This window comes from Diceros bicornis, chromosome 33 (assembly GCF_020826845.1).
Source record: "Diceros bicornis minor isolate mBicDic1 chromosome 33, mDicBic1.mat.cur, whole genome shotgun sequence".
Taxonomy (NCBI): domain Eukaryota; kingdom Metazoa; phylum Chordata; class Mammalia; order Perissodactyla; family Rhinocerotidae; genus Diceros; species Diceros bicornis.
The window spans coordinates 22,396,515-22,420,748 of record NC_080772.1 but is presented as its reverse complement, the minus strand read 5'-3'; the positions used below and the strand labels follow the sequence as shown (position 1 = coordinate 22,420,748).

The 24,234-nt window shown below is 42.3% G+C and overlaps 1 protein-coding gene across 12 annotated transcripts in view; it reads left to right on the top strand.

Annotated features, from left to right (window-relative positions):
* The first annotated feature begins 2,454 nt into the window (after positions 1–2,454).
* Positions 2,455–24,234, top strand: part of NCOA2 (nuclear receptor coactivator 2) — a 282,839-nt gene continuing 261,059 nt past the window's right edge. For 9 of the 12 annotated variants that reach the window (XM_058528863.1, XM_058528860.1, XM_058528864.1 and 6 more), the window contains exon 1: positions 3,178–3,300. The gene's annotated coding sequence lies outside the window, so the exon portion shown is untranslated. Of the gene's footprint in view, positions 2,522–3,177; positions 3,301–3,588; positions 3,654–4,412; positions 4,786–24,234 lie in introns of those variants that run through there. The other 3 variants (XM_058528854.1, XM_058528856.1, XM_058528857.1) reach the window with 3 other exon arrangements.

The following is a 24,234-nucleotide window of genomic DNA, read 5'->3' as shown; positions in this document are numbered from 1 at the left end:
AAATATATATATATATATTTTTTTGTGTGTGTGAGGAAGATCAGCTCTGAGCTAACATGCATGCCAATCCTCCTCTTTTTGCTGAGAAAGACTGGTCCTGGGCTAACATCCATGGCCATCTTCCTCTACTTTATATGGGACTCCGCCACAGCATGGCCTGACAAGCGGTGCGTCGGTGTGTGCTGGGGATCCGGCCCTGGGCCTCCAGCAGCAGAGGGCAGGCACTTAACCACTACGCCACTGGGCCAGCTCCTCAAACCTTCCATTTTTATGCATGAAGAGAGTACCTTGAAATTGAATAGAAAAGAGAAGGCAGACAAAATACAATTTCTTGCCCTATAGTATCCACATTATTTTGATTTTTCTTAGGTATATTACTAAATATATAAATTATCATTTTCTTTACTACTTCATGTTGCATTTATGATTCGTTGACATTTCTTTTTGGTTTGTCTACTTGCCTCATCATCCATGGTCTGTCAAGTTTCTGCTTCTACTAAATTTCAATAATTTCCTTCCCCTTTATGATTTGCACCCACAGTTTTTCCTTATTGGGTTGTCCTCTGTTGGTAATATACTCAGTTCCTTTATCTTTGCTTTCTTTTTTCTTTGACTACATCATTAAGTCAACTTATTTACTACCTTTTCTTCCTTTTCATTTTACATCATCAGAGGGATAATTCACTAATAATCATGGCTAGTCTATATAAACAATTATTCTGAGGTCTCACAGAAATCTAAGTTCTCTCAAACTGTTGAAAACATTTTTTATAAACATGTTATATGAGCAAGGTGGTGACATGGGGATTGGGTCAGATACTATTGCTTATATTTTATAGATTCAGTTAAATAACAAACATTATGTGAGACCTTGTTAGGCGCCATAGCATGTAAAAACAAGAACAAGACACCGTCCTGGGCCCTGGGTAGCTTAACAATCTAGTGAAAGAGAAAGACAAATATATAAACAACTCCAGCACGAGACAGAATATTGTTAGGATGAGGGCATGAAGTGCTGAGGGAGCCCAGAGACTGTACTAGAGAGCAGAAGTTACAGGAATCCTCAAGGTTCAAGGCAATTCAGGAGCAGCTGGACACGGAACTCATTATGCTACACTGTCAGATTTTTTTGTTTTATTTTTGTAGAAGCAGCTGTGTATCTTGAGCATGTAGTAGTTTTATTGAGTAATATGGAAATGCAACGGGGAGTCATTTATTTGCACAGATATCATGGGTGGTTTTTGAAAAGTGTGAAATCTACTGTTGCAGAGGACTGATGGACTCTGGATTTCTGCCAAAAGAGGTAGGGCTTGAAAGCAAGAAGGAGAATCTTTTCATCACAACTCATAGTTGGGGGGGAGGACAGCAAAGAAAATCCGAGTCCAGCAATGTGGACAGACCTCAGGTGACTACTACCTGATTGCAGGAATACAATGGACTAGGATTAGTGGAAGAAGACAGGCCATAAAAAAACCCTCCATTTCCCGTTTCTTCTCCCAGTTTTTTCAAGAGCTTTAAGTTTTCAGAGAAGATAATGCTGTTACGCCAGGGAATTAAAATAATCTTTAAAAATTTGCTAAATTACTCCACGGTCAATGCAAACATTTCAAACACTATAGTTAAGTGTACAAAATAAAAGTGAAAGTACCCCATTACACACTCACTTATCATAATCCCAGTGCTAACACTTTGTTATAGCCTTCCAAACATTTTCGATCCATAGTCAAACACACTCACATATACCCACATATATTTTTTCTTTCCCAAAATAAAATTGGTAGTGTTCCCACAAATTTGAGGTTGAAAACACCACTAAAAACGTGGGCTTTGGAGCCCACTGGAACTGAGCTCAAATCCCCTCTGGCTTCCTGCCTGGAGGACCCAAGGCAAATTACTTGACTTCTTTAAACTTCAATTTTTTGTGAAGGATAAAAATGGTCATTGCTTTGTAAGGCTTGAGGATCAGAATCTATAGCATATCTAAATCATTTAGCACAGTGCCAGACACATAGTAAGTGTTCAATAAACACTATTATTGTCTAAGGCAAGTGACCTTTCTCACTATCAGACTAAAAATAAGGAAATTTGTTAAAACAAGTGTTGCTTACTTTTTCCGACTAATTAAGTATATCTAAGTTGGGAAGATCTTGCTTTTCCACAGCATAAAACTGCTCCAAGTAACATTTAAATGAAGGTTCTCCTCGAATTTTTGGTGCAACTCTCCTGCGTCCCCCAACATCACTTTCTTATGTCTAGAAAGTGGACTTGACAATAAAAAACTTTTGTGACTCATGTCGCGACAAGAATGCTCAACCAGGTTAGGTTTTACACCGTGTTCACTTTTGCTTTATTATGCAATTGCTGGGTGGCACCCCCTTAAGCTCGCCTCTCACAGGAGCGCCCTTCCATCCTCTCTCGAGACACGGCTGCAACAGGAGAAGCCTATCCTCGTAGGAACCGAGGGAGACTTGATGGACTAGGGGCGCCTCCAGGGCGCAGCAGCAGCCGCGGGGCGTGCGAGGTGCGTCCTAAGGGTGCAGGCTGCTGGCAGAGGGGCCCGGCCGAGCGCGGGAGAGAGGCTCCTCCCGGGGAGACCCTGGCACTTGGCTGTCCCCAGTCTTCGTCCCGGGGCATCTTCCTCGCCGTCGGCAGCCCCAAGATCTCACTGCCTCCACTCTGCAGCACCAGCCTGTCCCATCCGCTCGCTTTATTTTTTGGCACTGCCCTTTGCCCTCTCATGGAGTCATCTGTTTACTCTCTCTTCACTTCCAGTCACCCATAGGTCACCCTCCCTCTACCACAGTCACCCATTTTGTCCCCTCTCCCTTCTCCCCTCACTCTTCACCTCTTCCCGGGGCGCCTTCTTAGAGGACTCCGCCGACGGAGATGCTGCGGACCCCGCGGCCAGGGTCTGCTCTCGGGAGAACCCTCCGTCCACCTTTGCCCCCTCCCCGGGGGCGCGGGAGGCAAGTTTCCGCCCCGTCCTTTCCCCAGTGACAGGACTTGGCGGCGGCCACGGCCAGGGAGGCGGAGGGAGGGACGGCCTGGCTCCCGAGCCCCCTCCCCTGCTCGCGAGCTCGCGCGGTCTGTGTCTCTCCGCAAGTGCGGAGACGCGGAGGAGGAGGAGGAGGAGGAGGAGGAGGAGGAGGAGGGAGTTGGGGGAGGATCTCCATTGAAATAAACAACCAGGCAGCAGTTATTAACACGGGAACATGGCGGCCGCAGCCTCAGCCACAGCTTCGGCGGCGAAGGTCAGCGCCGACGGCAGCCGGCACCTGACGGCGTGACCGACCCGAGCCGGTAACCGCGCCTTCCCTGGGGGCCGCGAGGGCGGGGGCGGGCGGGGGGCGCGCGTCCCCACCCCCGGCCGCGCCTGCCCCCGCTGCGCCGAGCCGGGCAGCGCCGCGCGCCGCGGAGAGGGCTGTTTTTGTGCGCGGGGAGCGCTGCCGGAGCGCGCGGGGACCGGGACTTGCATCCCGGAGGCGCCGCGGAGCTGGGGAGTTGGGGCTGGGGGGTGGGGAGGGCGGGAAGCGGCGGGGAGACGCGGAGTCCCTGGGAGAGAAAGGAGGCGCTCCAGCGCCGTGCGAGAGCTCGGGAGACGGGTCCCGGAGCGCGAGGCGGGCGGAGGCTGCAGCCCGCGGCGCCGGCCGGAGGTGAGAGCCGAGGCGCGGCGGGGAGGCCGGGGGCGCGGGCGCGGCCCCCTCGGGGCGCGAGGCGCCCGCGGTCCAGCCGGGTGCGGGGTCGGCGAGAACCGAGGCTCCTGCGCCCTCGGGGGGAGGGAGGCAGGGACGGGAAGGTGAATCCGGAGAAGGTGCATTCTTTAATGGAAGCGCGAGCGCCTGCAGCGGAGGGTGGGAGCCGGGCTAGGGGAGGCAGGACCCGGGAAGTGCTCGGGGTGTGTGAAGGTGAAGCGCGACGTCAGGGGCGCCGGCGGGGGGAGCCGCGGCCCGGGCCCGTGTCAGCGCCGGGGGCGGGGGGCGAGGGGCGCCGCGGGCGGCCGGGAGCGAGCTGCGGCGGGCGGGGCGGGCGGCGCGCTCGGGCCGCGCAGGCCGGGCCGCGGTGGGGGCGGGGAGCCGGGGGCCGGCCCGCGGCGGCGCCGAGCTGGGCTCGCCCCTGACTTAACTTTCTGGGTGCGGGCATGTGTGCAGGAGGCGCGCTGGGGCCGGGGCCGGGGGCGGGAGGCGGTGCAGGAGGTTCCGGGTTGGCTCGCCAGCGCCCCCTTTTCTCTCTCCTGTCTCCCCGCCCCTGAAGAGACAGGCCCTCAGGGCCCCAGGCGGGAAGCGGGAGGTGTCCTCCGGGCCGGCTCGCGACAGTCACACCCCGGGCCCGGGGGCACTTCTTCCTCGGCCCCTGGGGGCTGCGGGGGGAGGGGGCCGGGGTCGTCGCTGCGGGCTGGAGCTCCCCGCCCCTCCGGGGAGTCCCGGAGGCGCCTCTTCCGAGATCGGGGGTGGGTCGGTCCCTGCTTAGATGGTCCCTCCCTCTTCCCCCTCCCCCTGGTGGTTTCCGGGGCCTGCGGGACCGAGGGGCGGGAATCGGGGACCCGAGCCCCTTGCACCGCCCGGGAGCTGGACTGAGCCGAACGCTTTCAGGGTCTGTCACTGGTAGGGGAAACTTTCCCAAACCGGGGACCGAGCCCGAACACCCTCCTCCGCCACCTCGTCCTCTAATCCCACTCCCACTCCACCTCCTCCAACGCCTTCCCCTCCCACCGACCCGAATCTTGCTGCGTGTGACTGATGGGGCAGTGAGCCAATCAAAGGCGGGGAGCTGACCTGCTGGGTGTGGGTAAGCCAATCGTGGGGACCGGAGGAAGGAAGGGGGCGGGGTTTCTTCCGGACCAGTTAGAGCAGAGTTGCAATCGGGGCGGGGGAGTCATGGAGACGCCAAGAGCTATCCGCTCTTGTCCATCCCTAGTCACCCGTTTCTTGGTCTGTGGGGTAGTGTCACTTATAGAGGCTCTGACCCGGGGAGGCCCGTAGAGGTACACGAGATACTGTATTTCTCTGGTACCGCCAGAGACGTTGTCTTAGACACGGCGAAGTCTAAAGCCACTTACGATGTGGCGGTAACTCTCCGAGGCCCGTTTCTGAAATGGCATAGATTGGAGGGATCGGACCTCAGCGCCTGTTTACGTGGTGGGGATCACAGAAGTTATCTGTTTACCTCGCCTTGAGTTTCACTCAGCCACCCCAGCGTGGGGACAGTGAAATTTGAAAGGGTCCTCTATAAATGAAGGCGTCGGGACAGCCTTACGTCTATTGATTATTGGGAGTGTAAAGCATCATTGTTTCTAATGGCTTCACTGGTTCCTTGTTTAATTAGACTGCCAGTTCCCAAAGTCCACTTGAAAGTTTGGCATTTGGGGATGACAAAAAAAAAAAGTTGTGGCTTATGGTATGCGTTTGTGTTTGTTTTGTTTTTTTGCTTTCTTGAGTAAACAGAATTAAGTTAGGAACCAAAGCATCCCTGTTTGAAACATAAAGCGTTGGTATTTAAGGAGCAAAGCTAGGCAAAGAATATTTGTCTGCATAGAAAAAGTCTGAGTAAAATGTAGTTGTCAGATTACTCCCACACAAAAGATTCTTAAAAATAAATTCTTTTAGTTTTGTTCTTAAACACTACTGAACTGTACGCGTGTGGGTACTTTTCTGGTTTATGCAAGGTTAGGAGACATCTTGGGTTGTTTTAAGCTGTTTGTTGCGTTCAGTCTAGTGACTTGCTCAACTCTTTTAAGAATAGGGAGGGTAGATCTTTGGTTCTCTAGAAAGACCACGGGTTGCTCTGCAAGAAAAGCAGTCTTTTAAAAAGATAGCAGCTGCTACAGTGCTTGCGTGTGTGTGTGTGTGTGTGTGTGTGTGTGTGTGTGTGTGTGTGTATGTATGTGTGTGTTCCTGTTCTTTGTTGGTGAGGGTAGTGCACACTGTCAGCAGCAAGGCTCCTTTACCCAACTGGAATTTGTAGAATCTTTGGGAGTTATAAGAATGAATAATATTACACTGAGAATGAATCCATTCATTTTTTGATAAGTATCCCGTGAATTTAACTAATCTTGGGAGGTTTTTTTGAGGTATTTTATGTCCACGATATATATCTTATCTGTACTGGTTTCTCAAGCTTCTATTAATATTGGGTTACTAAGAAAGAATTGAGGGGGACTGTAGCTTTAGGGAACAGAACTGTATTTACCACACCCTACAAATATGTTTTCTTGTAATATACCATTTCAAATTTATAATGTGAATTCCCAATCCAGTATAATTTTGAGTGTTCATGTAGACAAAAATTAATTGCATTTTGCTGTAGCCCTTGAGGTGTTATTTTAGTGATAAAATAGTAAAAACTGTGAAGATAAACATTTTGCTGCCAGAAGTCGGGAGTATTATAAATTAAACAACATTCAAAATTTGACATTCAAAACCCCCCATCATTAGTTAATTTAGTTACTGATGGCCAGTCTGACGTGTGCCCTTCTTCTCTTTTGTATGCTCAAGAGCAACTCATTATTTTACTTCATTCTCTACAACGATCCTTGAAAACATTCTCAGATTTTTGGTGGCACAGAGTAGCAAGTCCCCTAATGCCTGGCTAGGGGGAAAAAAAACCTCTCAAGCATATGGAGACATCTAGAAAAAGATGTGCATCGTCAGCTGTGATTCCATTGTGTGCTCTCAGACTGGATCTGAGCCTTCTTCCTCCTGGGAATTTCAGTCTTAACAGAGGAGTTCTTTGACTTTTAGATGTCAGGATACTGAAGCAGAGGGTACAAAAGAGCTCGCCAATTATGAATTTAATATTTTTTAGATAGTTTGGCTCTGATTTTAACCCTTCATTGGTTAAATGTAATGTACGTGACTTTCACTCAGTGTTAGAGGAGCATTTTAGTGGAAATGTAAGATGTAAAGATTCGAGGGGGACTTGGGTTGTGGTATGAGAGTCCATGAAGGGGTAATGCTCCTCGGTTGGCTTTACTGTAGTTATATCTTATTAAAGCTTTCCAAGCCTCAGAATCAAGGACCTGTGAGCAGAGCTTCCATTACACACCCTATATTTAAGCATTCAATACCTTCGCTGTTTCAAATCACATCAGGTTGAAATGTGACCCATAAGTTGACAGCTTGAGTTTCTTAGAAAATATTGTTTGTGTTGTATTGGGTTTAAAAGCGATTCTTTTAAGCAGTCCTTACTTAGGAGGTTGGGTAGTGGCGGAAAAAAAAAAGGGTCTCCTTAAACAATTTTTTTAGAAGATTAATTTTCTGAAATGCACAGTGTTTCCTTATTTGATATTTTGACCATTACTATGTCATGGTTGAAATTATACTTAAAAGCATAATTAATGCTTAGCTATTTTTATGGCAGAAGTGCTATTTAAGAAATCACTAGCTTTTCAATATTTTGCGTTTATAGTTTTGTTTGGTAATTTATGTTATTACATGCTCTGTCAATTTTAAATTAAGAGAATAGGAGGGAGAAAAGTAACTGCTTTAAGGTGTTCTTCTTTTATCGCAGTAAATCATGAGATCAGCAGCAAATCAGGATCTTTTCCGCTAATGAAATAATCAGATGATGTTTACATACCAATAATGAAAGCCATTTAAGGGAAAACAGAACAAAACCCTCAGTTTTTTATACTCTTTCATATCTCAAGCTAATTTTACCTTTGTGCCTTGTTTTTTAAATGAAAAAGATATTCTTAGCCTTTATGTGATTATTTTCTTTTTTGTTTTAAAGGCTTGTAGAAGGATTTATGAATTGCAAACTGTAGAAAGAATATTGTGTCATATTACTCTTTAAAATCTATTAAAAATAATGTCTGGAAAAGCTGTAAAATACAATTTTAGTGTCACAGGTCCTTAATTCAGAAAGCTCAAAGGAAAAACACATACTTTATGGATTCTGGATACTAATTTCTAAATAGAGATGAGAGTGTGACTTTTGTGGATATTTTAGAAACTGGTGTAGTTTTCCTAGCTGTTGTAAAACTGAGGCAAAACTGAGTATGAAAAGGAGTGGAAATCTTAAAGGTAAGCTTGTGCTGTGAAGGTAACTGAAATTACAAGACTAGATGGTTACAGGTAGGTCCTAGTACTCTTGGCTTTTAGGACAAAGATTTTATGTGTTTATCCTACCACATTTCTGGCTTCCAGTGGCTGTGATGACATAATGCAATTGTGGAAACATTGATTCTAGGACAATTTTCAATTTGTTTCCTAGTTGGAAATTTCTAGAGAAGAATTAAACAGGGAACCTATGGTGGTGCTTTACTTAGCTGCTTTTGAGGCTTTTGGACCTAGAATCTTAATTTTAAGTAAGAAAGAGAGGAGAGCTGCTTATAGGTAGAAGTTAGCAACTAGTCAAAGGTTCTGAAAGAAAAAACAATTTTTACTTTGGGTGTCAATTGACAGGTACGTGGAGAATTACACTTAGCAGGTTAACTCTGGCAGAATTTATACCTTGTAGGCAGCCAATTATGAACTGTTAAGGGTTCCTGATGGCCAACTTAAATCTCATTTTGGACTTTGTAGATCTTGTCTTTGCATTCTTGCCTCATGGGACCATTGTTTCATTCATTTGTTCGGTTTTTTATTTAATGAGTATTTGAGTGTCCCAGCGTTGGCAGTTGACTTTGATAGTATAAACCATCCATTACAAATCCTGTGGTTAAAGGGGCAACATAGAGTGGATGATGAATTTTTTTTGGTGGGGGAGGAGGTGGAAGGGGACATGTTTGCCTTAATTTTCAGTTTGCTTTGATACTAAAGATCTGTTCTTTTTGTGTCTAATTTTAATTATGTAATGTCAAAAAGTTCTGCTTTGATTTGGGCTTGGGGTTTTCCCCCTGAAAATGGGATTATAATGTTTATAATAAAAAAGGTTGTTAAATGTCCCCTTGACTGATTAGCTTATGATTAAATAGATTTCCTTTAATGAAGGTATGAATCTTTATAATTAGTTTTGTTTTATTTCCTCTGAAAGCATGTCTTGTGTTGTCAGGATGAGAATCTTTAGTTGGTCGGAGGTCCCATGTCTGTGGATGTCTGTGCATTGTTGCTGCTTTAAGACTAACGTCTTCTGGGCCTTACCACCCTAGGTTACTCAAGGATGGAAAACTCCCTTGCATAGCCTTTCACAGGTGTTCCGTTATGGTTGTCATTTTTTCTAGATGTAACTCATTTTTGCTTTTGACTAAAATGTCTGTATTGGGAAAGTAACAATGCTAACAACATAAATAATAATAGCTATCATTGAGTGCCAGCAACCTGTAGTAGGCTTTTTGAGGTGTGGTCCATTCTTTTATTCTTGCCACAGCCTTATAAAATAGAGGTTACCCCCATTTTCCAGAAGGAGTTGAAGCTTAAAGGGGATTAAGTCATTGTCCTTTGGGCAAAACTCTGGGGGAAAAATTACCCTTGACCAATGAGTGGGGAAACAAATCATAAATATCAGAGGGAATGGTGAGTTTGAAATATCTTCCTGTTAGGCGTCTGATAAAGCAAATGTTTGCAGGCCTTTATAAGGCTCTCAGTGTAGTTGTTAAGTCCATAAAAACAATGAGTTGATTTGAACAGTTCCGGTGCTGCAAACTATGTCTGCAGGTATCTCCCGAACCCTTGCCTCAAGGCAGGCCTGTACCTGGACAGGTGTTACTTATCTTAAGACCTACAGATAGTCTCTAGCTTTTTCAGTCATCAGCACAGTGTTTAACAATTCTTAAATTGCAGGATTCTTTCTTGTCTTTTAATTTTCAAAAAATAAAAACTGTAGTGGATAAAGTGAAAACAGGCAACATTTACTGAGTGCTTACTAAAATCCTGGTGCAGGGTTAAGGTGCCCTATTGTATACCCTTGTGTGTTTCTCACTGTACCACAGTGAGGTAGGTCCTCTTGTTATTCCTCTTTCACAGTTCAGGAAGTGGAGGCACAGAGCTGTCAGATAACTTGCCAAAGGTCACACAGCCAGAGTACTGGAGAGGAATTTGAACCCAGGCAAACATTGTTCCTTAGCCCTGCCCCCTTAACTTGTGCCCCTGTTAACTGGTAGGCTGTACTTCCTTTCAGCATAGTATGGCTGTGTCTTATCCAGTGCTTTATTCAGCTAACACAGCTCAGTAATTCTCCACTAGGGAAAGGGAAGGAGGTAGGAGTGTATTTTGAAAAAGTGTATTCAGGTTGCCTATTGTTTCTCACAGTAAAAAGCGCAGAAAATAAGCTTAAGAAAACTTGATTATGGGGATAGGTAGAAAATAGATTGCGTGAGCGCTGTAGGGGATATGGGCTTAGAAAGGAAGAAACACTGATGTAGACACTTGGCTTCTTATTCCTTTAGAATATATTTAATTCTAGTACGTTTAACTATTCGGTGGTGATTGTGTGATGCACGGTTGCCGAGTTTTTGCAATCCATGTAGCATGGATGACTCGGTGTTGAGATATTGTAGTTCCAAAAGAAGGCTGATAATGTATTCAGTCATCTGACTTGTGCTTTGCTATTTGTGGAATTCTTCTGTCTGCTCAGTTGTTTGCAGGGAGTTGGGGGAGCTTTCAGGGACCTCTTTCACCTGTGCACGTGTGGGGATCAGCATGCACTGCTTTTAGTGTTCCAGCTGCTGGGGACCAAAGACTTGTTGTCATAGATGAACACATAATGCGTGGTATTTTCTATTATTCATTTAGTGTGTCCATAGGAAATGTGATCCCGCATCTTCCCAGGCTTAACTTGCAGAGTGAGTGAGTTCTGGAAGTTCCTGTTGTTGCTGGCTGATCCTTGCCCCTTGAAGTCCCCTTCTGAATGAGGATTGTCTTTTCTAGCAGATGATTCCTGCTCATAAAATCAGCTCATGAATCAAACATGAAATGACTTCCCTTGCCTTTGGTGGTACAGTAGCATTTGTAAGAATATTTAATATTAATTTATCTTAAAATTTCTAATTCTGTTGTTAATATGCTTAACAATGAAAACCTTACAGTTATTGTCAAAATGTAAATTAAAAAATTGAATTGCACATATTAGAAGAACCTATATCTTTACTTGAGTCATTTCTAGGCCATCTCTGGAGTTAAACTAAATGGAAAATTTAGACGGTTACATGGAGAACAAATTTTTAAATATACATTTTTAATGTGCTTGTATATATATTTTAAAAATAGAATTATTCATAAATATATTTATTAGGTAATCTCCTCTGGTTATTGTTGGAACATAGATGGCGAATTCGTTCACATATGTTTTTAGATTCCTAAATAAGGAATACATAAATTCTTTACTAAAAATCTGAATGTCAAGAGTATATGAATTTCTACAAATTTAACATAGTAGTATTTCTTGAATTTGTGGAAGCTGGTTGTGATGGTTGTGGAGACAGGCAGTCGGGCCTTGTGGTGTTGGAGGTGATTCTGCTGTCCTGTCCCTGCCACTGTGTGCCTGCAGCCTGTTGTAGGTGTTGTTTTGGGTGTGCTGTGTGTTGAGACTAAGCCCCAGCATGGCTAGGTACTTTAAAGTAAAGATAGAATGATAAATAATGGCACAACTTCGGACTGCTTCAATTTAGGTGGAAATCTTTGTAGACTTTCCTCCTCTGCCTCCTATTATCTTTCTTCCCTGGCTTTCTCAATTTTTTTCTTAAAGTTGAAGATGGAAGAAGGGTGGTGGTGACGGGAACACAATCAAGCTTATGGGGGAAGTCTGTTACGGTCATTAAGTATTTCGTGTATGATCATGAACTATAGTTTCCCTCTTCACCAGACTTGCTCGGCTAACAGCGCTTACTGAAGATGCTAGCTATTTGTTAAGGAAGCCATTAGGTTGAAAACATCACTTAACACAGACAGACACAGTGCAGTAATTGGCTGATTTGTTGTTGGAAGTTAGTCGGTTGCTGGACGATATTGTGGTTCAGCAGACTGGGGGGCTGAACCCGTTGTCTAATAGGATTGAGTATCACATTCCCTAGCTTTTGTATATTTTAATTTCTCTCCTGTTTAAGGATATTATTATAGACTCTATAATGTTATAATGTTAGATGTCTTCAAAGTGTTCATTAGATTCACGTGGTCAAAATGGTGTAAATTGGAAATAGATGGTTTAAGATTGGTGAAAATTGTAACAAATTCCTGAAGCCTTAGGAATACCCACCTCTTTGGAGTTTCTGGTAGTGTATTGTATTTTCAATTTCTGTGATTTTATTTCGAGACTTATTTTACGTATAGTGTTTTTCTTGCTGTTTTAAGTAACATTAATATCTTCATTCCTTAAGGGTTTTCTGTAAAAGTGTGATATAAAAATATTTATTCCATTTAAAAAATGTTTTATTGTATTCTAGCACCACCAGAGTCTTTTCTTTTCTTCTTTTTTTTTTTTTTTGAGGAAGATCAGCCCTGAGCTAACATCCATGCTAATCCTCCTCTTTTTGCTGAGGAAGACCGGCTCTGAGCTAACATCTATTGCCAATCCTCCTCCTTTTTTTTCCCCAAAGCCCCGGTAGATAGTTGTATGTCATAGTTGCACATCCTTCTAGTTGCCGTATGTGGGATCTGGCCTCAGCATGGCCGGAGAAGTGGTGCATCGGTGCGCGCCCGGGATCCGAACCCGGGCCGCCAGTCGCGGATAGCTGCACTTAACCGCTAAGCCATGGGGCCGGCCCAGAGTCTTTTCTAAATAAACAAATAGTATGAATAATGGAACCTAGTGAAGGAAATGGAAGTCACATAAAGATCTTGTATTTATGCTGTGCTACCTTTTATTTTAAGCAAGAGGCATGTACAGTTAATTAAGAATTCTAATAAATGAAAGGCTTTAAGCTATTAGATATAACACAGGAAAATGACATGATATTCATTGTGAACTGAACATATTGACAGTGACAATTGACAGTGACAAAAGTCAACAAAATGCCTGGACATGAAGGACATTAGAAAACAAAGCTGGAGCGTTATCCCTCTCTGGTTAAAGTACACTCACATACCAACAGTGTTCTCGTAATCATTGATGATCTCACCGAAATAGTAAATATTCTCACTTTGAGAAAAGGCATTCAGGAGAGAGGAGAGCCAGGAGACGAAGGGGACCCCAGATCTTCGGCTCTAGGCAAGTGAAGCCTTGGGCAGGAAGGAACTGGGCCTGGGCACAGCTGGCCTGGCCCTGCATGCAGGCCGTAGGGTGAGCTGGGGCTCCTGCAGGGGCCCTGAGTCTCACTAGGAGTAGCCTTCAGCTGCTGCCTCCTCTTCTCACTGTCACTGGAGGCAGGGCTGACCCTATGGTGGGGAGGGAAGGGGAGAGAAGGGAGAGCCTCTGGTAGGGGGAGCGTGGGTTGAGTCCCAGGGGGTTAAGGTCCCAGATGGTCACCTGCACAACAGTTGTTCATATCCTGTCTCCCATCAGGAGCTGGCTGGCTCTCATGTATAGTCTTCTGATTTGCATCCTTAATTCTGGAACAGTGTGGCAGGACTGATGGCTGCTGCCTTCAGGCACCACTGAACCCCAGAGCCCTTCTACCTCCATGCTCTGTATTACCAGACTGAGCACTGAGGGGATCTTTTCCCTTTCTCAGATGAGAAGTGAGGGGACTACTCCACCAAAGAGCAGGTGAAGGCCTTCTGGGGCTTGTGATTTTCAGAGCTGAGCTCCTTGCCTCACCTGGCTTGGCCCCCAGAGCAGTGAGGGAGCCAACGCCTTCTCGCCGAGGGATGAAGAGCTTCCTGGCTATGCAAGCCCTTTTCCATTCCCTTCTTGAGAAATTTTCCAGTGAGGTTCAAGTGTCTCTAGCAGCCTTATCCCAGATTTTCTGGGCCTGCCGCAGTTGTTCATAGACGTTTACTCTCTTCAAGGAAGGGATTGAGTGTATAATGAGGATAAAAAAAAGGAAAGGCATTCAGAAAGAAACTAGAGGCGGCCTAGAGAGGAGTTGCTGTGTTGAATCTAGGCTAAAAAGGTTAGGACCATGCAGATGGGAAGTGTCAGTGCAGAAGTCTTGGCTGAAATCTGTCAATTAATGAAGGTGTATGTAGACTAAATTCGGAGTAGCAGGGACATGCCCTTGCAGCTTGGAAGATTTTACTTTACTTTTTACTACTACTTTATTAACTTGATCAACCTGAGTTGTCAATTTATAGTACTTGTTACTATAGTGGAATAGGCTACTTATACAGACTTTTTTTTTTGAAGATTTGTATAAATATGTGGAGGATTAGTTTATAAAATGTTAATAAAACAAATTAGAATTTTTGATATACATTCCTTGGAGTTTAATAGCAAGGAGAAAAACCATGAACTAAAATGCTTTGAATAATCTGGCATTAAAATTTGTTTGTCTATTGTGTTCTATCAATATGCTTAAAATGATGGTATGCGTTGGCTTGTTTGAAACAGGTACAGCAGGAAATTGTACCTGTTTTCTTATTGGTTAGCTAAAATTGGGGGAGATAGTAAGGATGGAGAATGTGTGTGTGTGTGTTTACAGGTATATATATATATTTTCATTCATTCTCCGCCTCCTCCCAAATAGTATACAGAACAGCTTAAAAGCTTTCATTTTTAAACTGTGTTTCGGACTGATTTGACAAATTCTCCTTCTGTACTGTAAGTCATTAATAGATTGATCTTCCCCAAATAACCCTTTTATAATAGTACAGTCCCCCACTCACTTCAGAATGACATTCCCAGCACTAGAGAGTTCTGTCACAAACCCGTTCCCCCCATTTCTGCTCTTTACACAAGACGTTGCACCTCTTAGCCTGTTCTTCCTGGCCTCCTGGGAGCCTGTGTGGACCATACAGGCTCCTGCTCTTTGATTTGCCTAAAGGAAACTCATGAGTTATTCTGAAATTTAGGAGCAATCCTTTCATAGAAAACTCGATTTATTGGGAGTTTGTATTTCTGATCTCAGTTAACAGCAAAGTATGGAGTCTGACAGTATGCAAAGGTTAATTTCAGAAGTTGCTTATTACATTGATTCCAGATTTTACAAAAAAATGTTCCATGGAAAAGAAGAAAGTCCACTTACCTTCAAATCAGAAACAATAAAGACGTTTTGGCTTTGTTGCTTCAGTAAAACTGAACATTTTTCACACCCAGACTTATTAACTTTACTCCTGCAGAATATTTTGACACTCTGGTGAGAAGAGGGATTAATAATCTCAGTTTATAGTGGAAAAAGGAGAAAAAAGGTAAAGAAAACCTTGGGGAAATTCAGTAGTTCTGGAAAGGTAATAAAACAAAACCAAATACTACAAAGAAAGTATAGCAGGGTTAGCACTTAAATCCTTCCATTGAAGAAGTGATAAAAAAGAGAATGGAAGTGTCACTTAAAGGGCTGATGTCTCAATAGATAAATAATGAAATTCTACAGCTATCCAAAGAGCAAAGCCCTTACAGTCACACATTAATATATACTTGTGACAACACCTATAAAAATGTTCTCAACCTTCTTCGCAAATTTCTACTTGAACAATAGTTCCTTATTTTGTGGGATCATTTTATTTGCAGAATAAGTCAGAAGGCTATCTATCTGTCATCTATTCACGTTCTGTCACCAACCAATTATATATTAAGTAGTAGAAACAGTATACAACGCAGGTGGAAAAGCAGGGTGGTGCTTTGTGATACGCAGTGTCTTATATCTCTCTTTTTCTTAGCTCCCATGGTGCTTCAGTAATGTGGTAGAATGAGTGGCTAAATAATGACCATTTCAGTGCTGCAGATGCTGTGTCTTGCTCCCTCTTCCCCTCTGTGTGTGTGTGTGTGTGTGTGTGTGTGTGTGTGTGTATTAGATGAACTATTTGAAAGTAAGTTACAGATGACCTTTTATCTGTAAAGTATATTACCTTAAAACAAAGTCATTACCTTTTATAACCACACACAATAGCACTATTAAACCTAAGAAAACGAATATCATCAAATATCAACTCTCTGGTTCAGCTTGCCCCCAAATATCTGGGATAGCTTTGGGTTTCAAACCAGGATCTAATCAAGTGCACTCATTGCATTTGGTTCTGCACTTTATCTGCTGTGGGTTTGGAAACCAGATAACCAAGTTTGTTTGTTTATTTAGCAGAAATTTAATGAGCGCTTCATATATACCAGACGTTGGGAATACAAAGATTAAAAAAGAAATGGGCCCTATCCTCCAAGATCTCACAGTTCAGAGAAGGAAAAAGACATGTGGACAAGTAATTACAGTATATGCATTAGAATGGAAAATTGTATTAGAGGGCTGGACAGATATTTTATAGAAGCAGAGAGTTCATTTTGTGAGTTGAGGAAAGGCTTCATAGCTGCTGTAGTGTTTGATTGGAGCCTCAAAGGCTCATTGAGATTTCATCAGAGGAGAAAAAAGGCATTCTAAGGAGAGACATGCATAGATGAAGACAGGAAATATTATAGTATGTTCCTATTTCCTCTTATTTTACATGCATTTTTTAATAAGATCTGCATGAGAATCTGAGAGACTTACTGGTAAAGCTAGTGATCTTTGGAGCACAGAATTTGGGATATTTATTTTGAATATTCAAAAAGAAGCCTTTTATTCCTTGTCTCCTTTTCATTTCTTGCTTGTGTTCTGGATTAGGGAGTTCTGTTTACTGTTGCTGCAAAATATACCATCTGAACCTTGGTGGCATTATGCTCACAGATGTTATGGGTCAGGACTGGAAAACGGCATGATGGACACAGCTCATCTGCTCCATAACGTTTGGCATCTCAGCTAGGAACACTCAAAGCCAGGGCTGAGTCAACTGCTTGGTGCTGTAAGCAACTGAAGTCTTGCTCACTTAATGCCTGGTGTTTGATGTGGGCATGACTGGGACCTCAGCTGAGTTAGAGTCTAGAATACTTACATGTGGCCTCTCTGCATACTGCTTGGGCTTCCTTACAGCATGGTGGCTGGGGTTCAAAGAGTGTGAGTTCCAAGGAAGCTGTATCTCCTTTTGTGACTTAACCTCAGAAGTCACATAGGATTACTTATGCCTTAGTCACAAGCCTCCCCAGACCCAGATTCAGAACACAGATCTGGGAACATAGAGCCCAGCTCTCCTTGGGAGGACTATTAAAAGTCAAATTAAAAGAAGAGCGTGTGGGATGGGAGGTTGTGGTCATCTTTGGAAACCACCATCTGTCACAGGCTAAATTGTAGAAAGTTGAAGTGTTGCTGTTGTTTCCTTTAAAAGAAGAGAAGGGAGGAAGGAGGATTTATTATTTTGGAGATATGAAGTGATTCGGTATGAGATACAACGAGCAGCAGTTTTTTAGTCCCACAAAGGGCAATGTTCTTAAACGATATCTAATGGGATTTTAGTGAGACGTTTAGAAGAACTTTCTGATAAAAATTTATAGACTTTTTTCTAACCAGAGGAAATTTGTGTGACTTAAAGGTTTAATAATGATTAAATATATGTTGCCTATAGATGGACCTGTCATCTTGAGCAAGTGATTTAATGTTTCTGAGTCCCAATATCCATTTTTGTTGAATGGAGATACTTGTTTGCCTCACAGAGTGGTGAGGATCAACTAGGTTTCATTATTAATGAAGCCAGAATGAATTAGATGATTTTAAAGAAATCTTCTGGTAATGAATTCTCTGTTTATGACTAAGGAGGATTGCAGGACGTTAATCTTTCTAAAATTTTTCTTTAAATTCTAGAATTCTTTTTTTTCCAAATAGAAGATGTGGCCTCTTTCTGTTATTTTTCTTTCCTATTCATATATTTACTGTGTAGAACTCTTGATTAAATAATAATGACATATATTTTTGGACTGTTTGTTTTACCAGAAACATTTCTAGGGAGTTAGCCGGGAAAGCCACTCATGATGTAAGTAATCATTAACACAGACCCCGCCGAAAGCGCCCGAATGGTGCTGCTTCAGCAGATCCTTTTATAGATTAAGGCAGCTTTTTGTTAAAAAGACGCTGCTTTTCATGTGCTGGGAGCATGGGTGATAGAATTTTTATTCGAAGTCTTTAGTCCAAATTTTAGAGCGCACAAATTGTCTACCTTGCTTACCAAAATGCCAAGGTGTCATTGAGATTTAGAAAAGTATGAGTCGGTCTCTGCTTTTTAAAAGAGACTCTTCGGGTGACTCTGATAGACGTGGTGGGGAGCCAGACTTGAAGGTCCTCTGGTCTAGGTAGGAGCATGGAACCACCTTTCCCAAGAGGAATCCCAGTACCTGGGGAGGGTAGAGGCTTAGGAACACAGCGTGGAGGTTATCAGGCAAGACTATCATTGTTAGTCCATGTTACTGTTTGAGCTCACTCTTCCATATTAAGAAATTTCTCAGTAGCAGAAAGATAAGAAAACCACACCCTGAACTAACTAATGACATTTTTTGTACCATCAGCCACAGACTTGTCTTTTGGAAAAGACATTTCAATTTTAAGGATAAAATGAAAGTAAAATCTTTCAAGATCTTGTCATTAATTTTTCTTCCTAGTCACTCTTATGAAATGATGTCACTAAAAGGCAGAAAAGTTGTAAAATTTTTTTTAGAGAATCTACTAAAAATTTGTAGAATGTTCTGTTGGAAGAAGTTAATATTACATACCAGTAAACTTTGGAGTTCCTTGAATGCAAGAGATTTTTTTTTTTAATTCTATGAAGTCGGTTTGGAGTAGCACTTCAGAGCCCCCCTACCTGGATTGTGGTCTTCCTCCCTTGGTCACACTTGACCAAGTGTGAACTTGTGCCCCGATTTCCTTAAACTTTCACTGTTGTTGTTATTACCATTACTTTGAATCTCCTTCAGTGATCAGTATTTGGCACGTAGTTGGTGTTCAATAGATGTTGATTAGTTATTTGGGATTGCAATTCAGCATAGATTATTTTACATGCAAATTGAGGATGATTCAAGGAACTATTTAGGAAGTTAATCCAGAAACCTAGAACCACCTATGTATTCAAGATTATATGTGGTCAGATTTTTTTAAACTACTTTCCTTTATGAATTAATAATGTTCCAGAAAGGCAAAGGGTCATGCGGTTCTCTGTATTATAGAGTCTATAAGGATACATTAGAAACTGTTTTGTAATTATCAACTGTTTGGAGTAAATGTGCTACTACTTGGATTAAATTATTATTATTATAACACATAGCATTTTAGCACCTAGTAGGTCTAATTCAGTGGTTCTCAACGGGTGGGTGTGGGGAGGGAGGATAAAGATTCTTTGATGTTTCATTTGGTCTACCAAAATTCTTGTTAAGTCTTTGTGTTTCTATGATAGTTGAAGGTGAAGTGGATAGTGGTGTTTTATATAGAAGATTGAGAAGAGGGTGATTTAAATCAATAAAGCTAAACCTCCTTATATTTTGGAAAAATTTTGGGAGTATTTTTAAAAATACTCAGAAGTGGTAAACATTTTAATTATCATATTGAAAATATCAGAAAAGTAAAGTACAAAAAATTCATATTTCATTAAGCTGGGAGGTTGAATGCTTGTTTGACATATCTGAGTGTTGGTCTTAGAAGTAGATAATGCTATTTTCTACAAAGCAATTCTGTTTAGTTTCTCAGAGAAATATCTAATGGGACCTCAATGTTGGAATCATTTGATTGGTTTTGATTATAATTTAAAACCCCTTTTCTTTTGAGAAAATTACTGCATAAGACTTGAATGTTATTTTTGACTAGTTCAGACTGTAGCTTAAAATACAATAATTTTCTCAGAAGAAAATGAAGCACTTCCTAAGAATGGTTGGACGTACTTCACCAAAATCAGGTATTTGTTTTTCTTGGAGCTTGAATATAATCCTGTAAGTAGATGCTACAAAACCACTAGAATCACTAAGGAAAGCAAGTCTCTTCAGCCCTTCTCCACCTCAGTGGTCTTCATTGTAAGGTGTAATTAAATCTGATCATCAGTTGGCCTAGTGGTTAAAGTTCGGCGCTCTCTGCTTCAGTGGCGTGGATTTGGTTCCCAGGTGTGGAACCACAGCACTTGTCTGTCAGTGGCCATGCTGTGGCGATGTCACGTAGAGGAGCTAGAAGAACTTACAACTATACACAACTATGTGCTGTGGGGCTTTTGGCAAGGGAAGAGGAAGAAAAAAGGAGGAAGATGGCCACAGATGTTGGCATAGGGTGTGAATCTTCCCCTGCAAAAAACAGAAAAGTCTGGTCACCAGTAATAGTTCTATTTTCCGTAGGGATAAGTTGACCCTCTGAATTTTTCAAGATCTGACCTCTTCTATAGATAAATTCACATTTCACAAATCATAATGGAGGATGCCAGTATTCAGTTGTGTTTACCCACATTTACTACACAAATGGACTACATTACACTCATTTACCCAGAGATGGTGGAAAACTTTATATACCTAAATTCCCTAATGGGGAGTTTCCAAAGCCACAGAGAGAGATGAGATAGTTAGGTATAGTTACCAGTGAAGAACATTTAGAAGCTCTGTTCATGAAGTTCAAAGGAATAAATGCTTTCTCTTATTAGTAGAGTGCGAGCAGAGCATTTGTGAATAGCATGAAAGAAATTTCTGGAATGGTTGTAGTCTACCTCTACATATAGAATATAAGCATTTAAAAATGTTTGATTTAAAGGAGTGCAATTTAAATATGATTTATAAATCTCAGTAACACTGTTATACTTTGGACTGGTATCTGTTGTTTCACTTCCAGTCAAGCTTCTGACCATGTGTTGACCTTCCATGAGTAAATACAGGTTAAGGGACTAAAACAAGAGATAATAATTCCAGGTCTGTCCGGCCCCGTCGCTTAGCGGTTAAGTGCGCACATTCCGCTACTGGCGGCCGGGGCCGGGATCCTGGGCGCGCACCGACTCACCGCTTCTCCGGCCATGCTGAGGCCGCATCCCACATACAGCAACTAGAAGGGTGTGCAACTGTGACATACAATTCTCTACTGGGGCTTTGGGGGTAAAAAAGGAGGAGGATTGGCAATAGATGTTAGCCGGTCTTCCTCAGCAAAAAGAGGAGAATTAGCATGGGTGTTAGCTCAGGGCTGATCTTCCTCACAAAATAAAATAAAATAAAATAAAATTCCAGGTCTATTTCTTCCTTGGTGAGAATTTTTCCTTTTAGGTCTGATGGTTGCACATTCACATAGGAAATAGCATAACTTCATTTACTGCCTAGCCCTCTCTTCATTTCCCAGCAGCCCGGTGGCTTGGCAGGACTGTCCTGGAAGCTCACACTTTTCTGGAAGCGCACACCTGTGTGTACTAGCATCTGAAGGAACTATGTTACAATCTGGGTGCTCTCTCTAGTGTTTACCCTTTCAGATAGATGCCACTGAATTGGATATGAAAATTCACTATCTTTCTACCATTTTCCTTAATTTTTCGTATTTGTTTTTAATCTTGAAATAGGAACATTTATTAGTAAGTCAAATGAGCTATTCAGTCAGAGCTGTGGAAATTGTGGAGTACCATCTGTGTAGTTTGTGATGTGCCATATCAACTCATATTTGAGCTTTTAGCAGGAAAAATGATATAAAATTGCAAAGCATGATTAACACAGCTGATCCTACAGTGAATCAGGGTGAGAAAATGAATCTCTGGGGGACAAACTGCTTTTCTGAATCAGTTGTATTAACCTTTCTGGAGCATGTGATATTTAGTAATTTACCAATTGGTATGTACCAATTTACTATCTTAGTATGTTGAGAAAGATATGCATTCATGCTCTGACTTGGATCAGACTCGTTTTTACAAATAAACTGTAATTTTCATTCAGAGTAGGTATGTGCTAACTTCCCTCCCTGGTTCATCTTCTGGAATTCCTGAGCAACGATACCTAAAAGCTGCATTTTGTGTTCTAGATGTTGTTGGTGGGCCTGGAGCAACAAATGTTCAAGCTTGCCCAGCATGAAATATTCGTGCTTCCTGGTCTTCCATGACTTCATCACATTGGGGCCAAGACCTCTTTGTTCCTTTCTTACTTGTTGAAATAAAACAAAATATGTATTTAAATTTTTTTCAAGTTTTATTGAGCTATAACTGACATACAACATTGTGTTAGTTTCATTATGTATAACATAATGATTTGAAACATATCTGTGTTATCAGGCAAAAGGATCACCACAGTAAGTCTAGTTAACATCTAATCACCACACGTAGTTACAAATTTTTTTTCTTGTGATGAGAACTTTTAAGATTTACTCTCTTAGCAACTTTCAAATATACAAGACGGTATTATTAACTATAGTCACCATGTTGTACATCACATCCCCAGAAGTTATTTATCTTGTAACTGGTAGTTTGTACCTTTTGACCCCCTTCACCTGTTCCTCCCCCCAGCCCCCACCTCTGGCAACCACTAATCTGTTCTCTGTTTCTGAGTTCTTTTATTTCTTTTTTGATTCTACATATAAGTGAGATGATACAGTATTTGTCTTTCTCTGTCTGACTTATTTGCTAAGCATAATGCCCTCAAAGTCCATCCATGTTGTTGCAAATGGCAGGATTTCCTTCTTTTTCATGGCTGAATAATATTCCAGGGCGCGCGCGCGCGCGCGCACACACACACACACACACCCGCATCATCTTTGTCCATTGATGGGCCCTTATGTTGTTTCCATGTAAGTAATAAATAATGCTGCAGTGAACATGGGGGTGTGGATATCTCTGAGATGGTGATTTCATTTCCTTTGGATATGTACCCAGAATTGGAATTGCTAGATCATGTGATATTTCTATTTTTAATTTTTTGAGATACCTCCATACTGTTTTCCATAGTGGCTGCACCAGTTTACATTCCCACCAGCAGTGCACAAGGGTTCCCTTTTCTCTACATCCTTGCCAACACTTATCTCTTGTCTTTTTGATGACAGCCATTCTAACAGGTGTGAAGTGATATCTCATTGTGATTTTGATGTATTTCCCTGATGATTAGTGATGTTGAGCACCTTTTCATGTACCTGTTGGCCATTTGTATGTCTTTGGAAAAATGTCTATTCAGTTCCTCTACCCATTTGTTTATTTTTGAGGAAGATTGGCCCTGAGCTAACATCTGTTGCTGATCTTCCTCTTTTTCTTTTTTCCCCCCAAAGCCCAGTTCATAGTTGTATATCGTAGTTGTAGGTCCTTCTAATTCTTCTGTGTGGGACGCTGCCTCAGCGTAGCTGGATGAGTGGTGAGTAGGTCTGTGCCCGGGATCCGAGCTGGCGAACCCCGGGCTGTCGAAGTGGAGCGGGTGAACTTAAGTGCTATGCCACCAGGCCGGCCCCTCCTCTGCCCATTTTTTAATCAGATTTTTTTTTTACTAGTGAGTTCTATGAGTTCTTTATGTATTTTGGATATTAATCCTTTATCAGATACATGCTTTCTAAATATTTTCTCCCATTCTGTAGGTTGCCTTTTCATTTTGTTGATAGTTACCTGTGCTGTGCAAAATATCTGTGTTAAATGTCGGCCTCACAGTGTGCTTGCACGACCCTTTATTCTAGCCAATTAATTTATTATTATAATCCAGTTAAAAACTTGAAAGTTTCTTGATTGTGAAAGTGCTCTACAGAGATTGAAAGCTGCCCCTCTGCTTCTGTCAGGTGGGCCTCCTCCTGGCTATGGTGACATTCACTCTTGTAAGAGACCTTCTCCAATAGCCTTGACCCATCGCTGATCACCTTTCCTGATCTTCACCAGTTCTTACTGCCCAGACCACACATTTAGCTATTGATAGCTGATCTCATGTTCTGATTTTTTTCTGTATGTGTTTAGGTTTTGAATCTTTAATGAAATTATAAACTCCTCAGCAGCAGCAGCAGCAGCAGCAGCAGCTTGGGATAATAGGAAGTGACAGGAATTTGCATTCAGATGTTTTAGGATCAGTTCTGGCTTCTCTACCCATGATGTGGAGGCATGCGCAGATTCTTAGCTTTTAAAAATATTCTCTTGTAACTCACGAGATTTTGTGAAGAGGAAGAGAGAAAATAGAGTCATTACTTTTATTTATTTATTAATTTTAATTTTTATTTATTTACTTTTTCCCCCAAAGCCCCAGTAGATAGTTGTATGTAATAGCTGCACATCCTTCTAGTTGCTGTATGTGGGACGCGGCCTCAGCATGGCCAGAGAAGCGGTGCGTCGGTGCGCGCCCGGGATCCGAACCCGGGCCGCCAGCAGCGGAGCGCGCGCACTTAACCGCTAAACCACGGGGCCGGCCTGAGTCATTACTTTTATAAACTGTAAAATGCTGTTACAAATATTAGTATTTGTTATGGTTATGGGCCCATTTAAATATAGCCATGAGATCTTAAACTATACCGTGTCTGGACCAGCT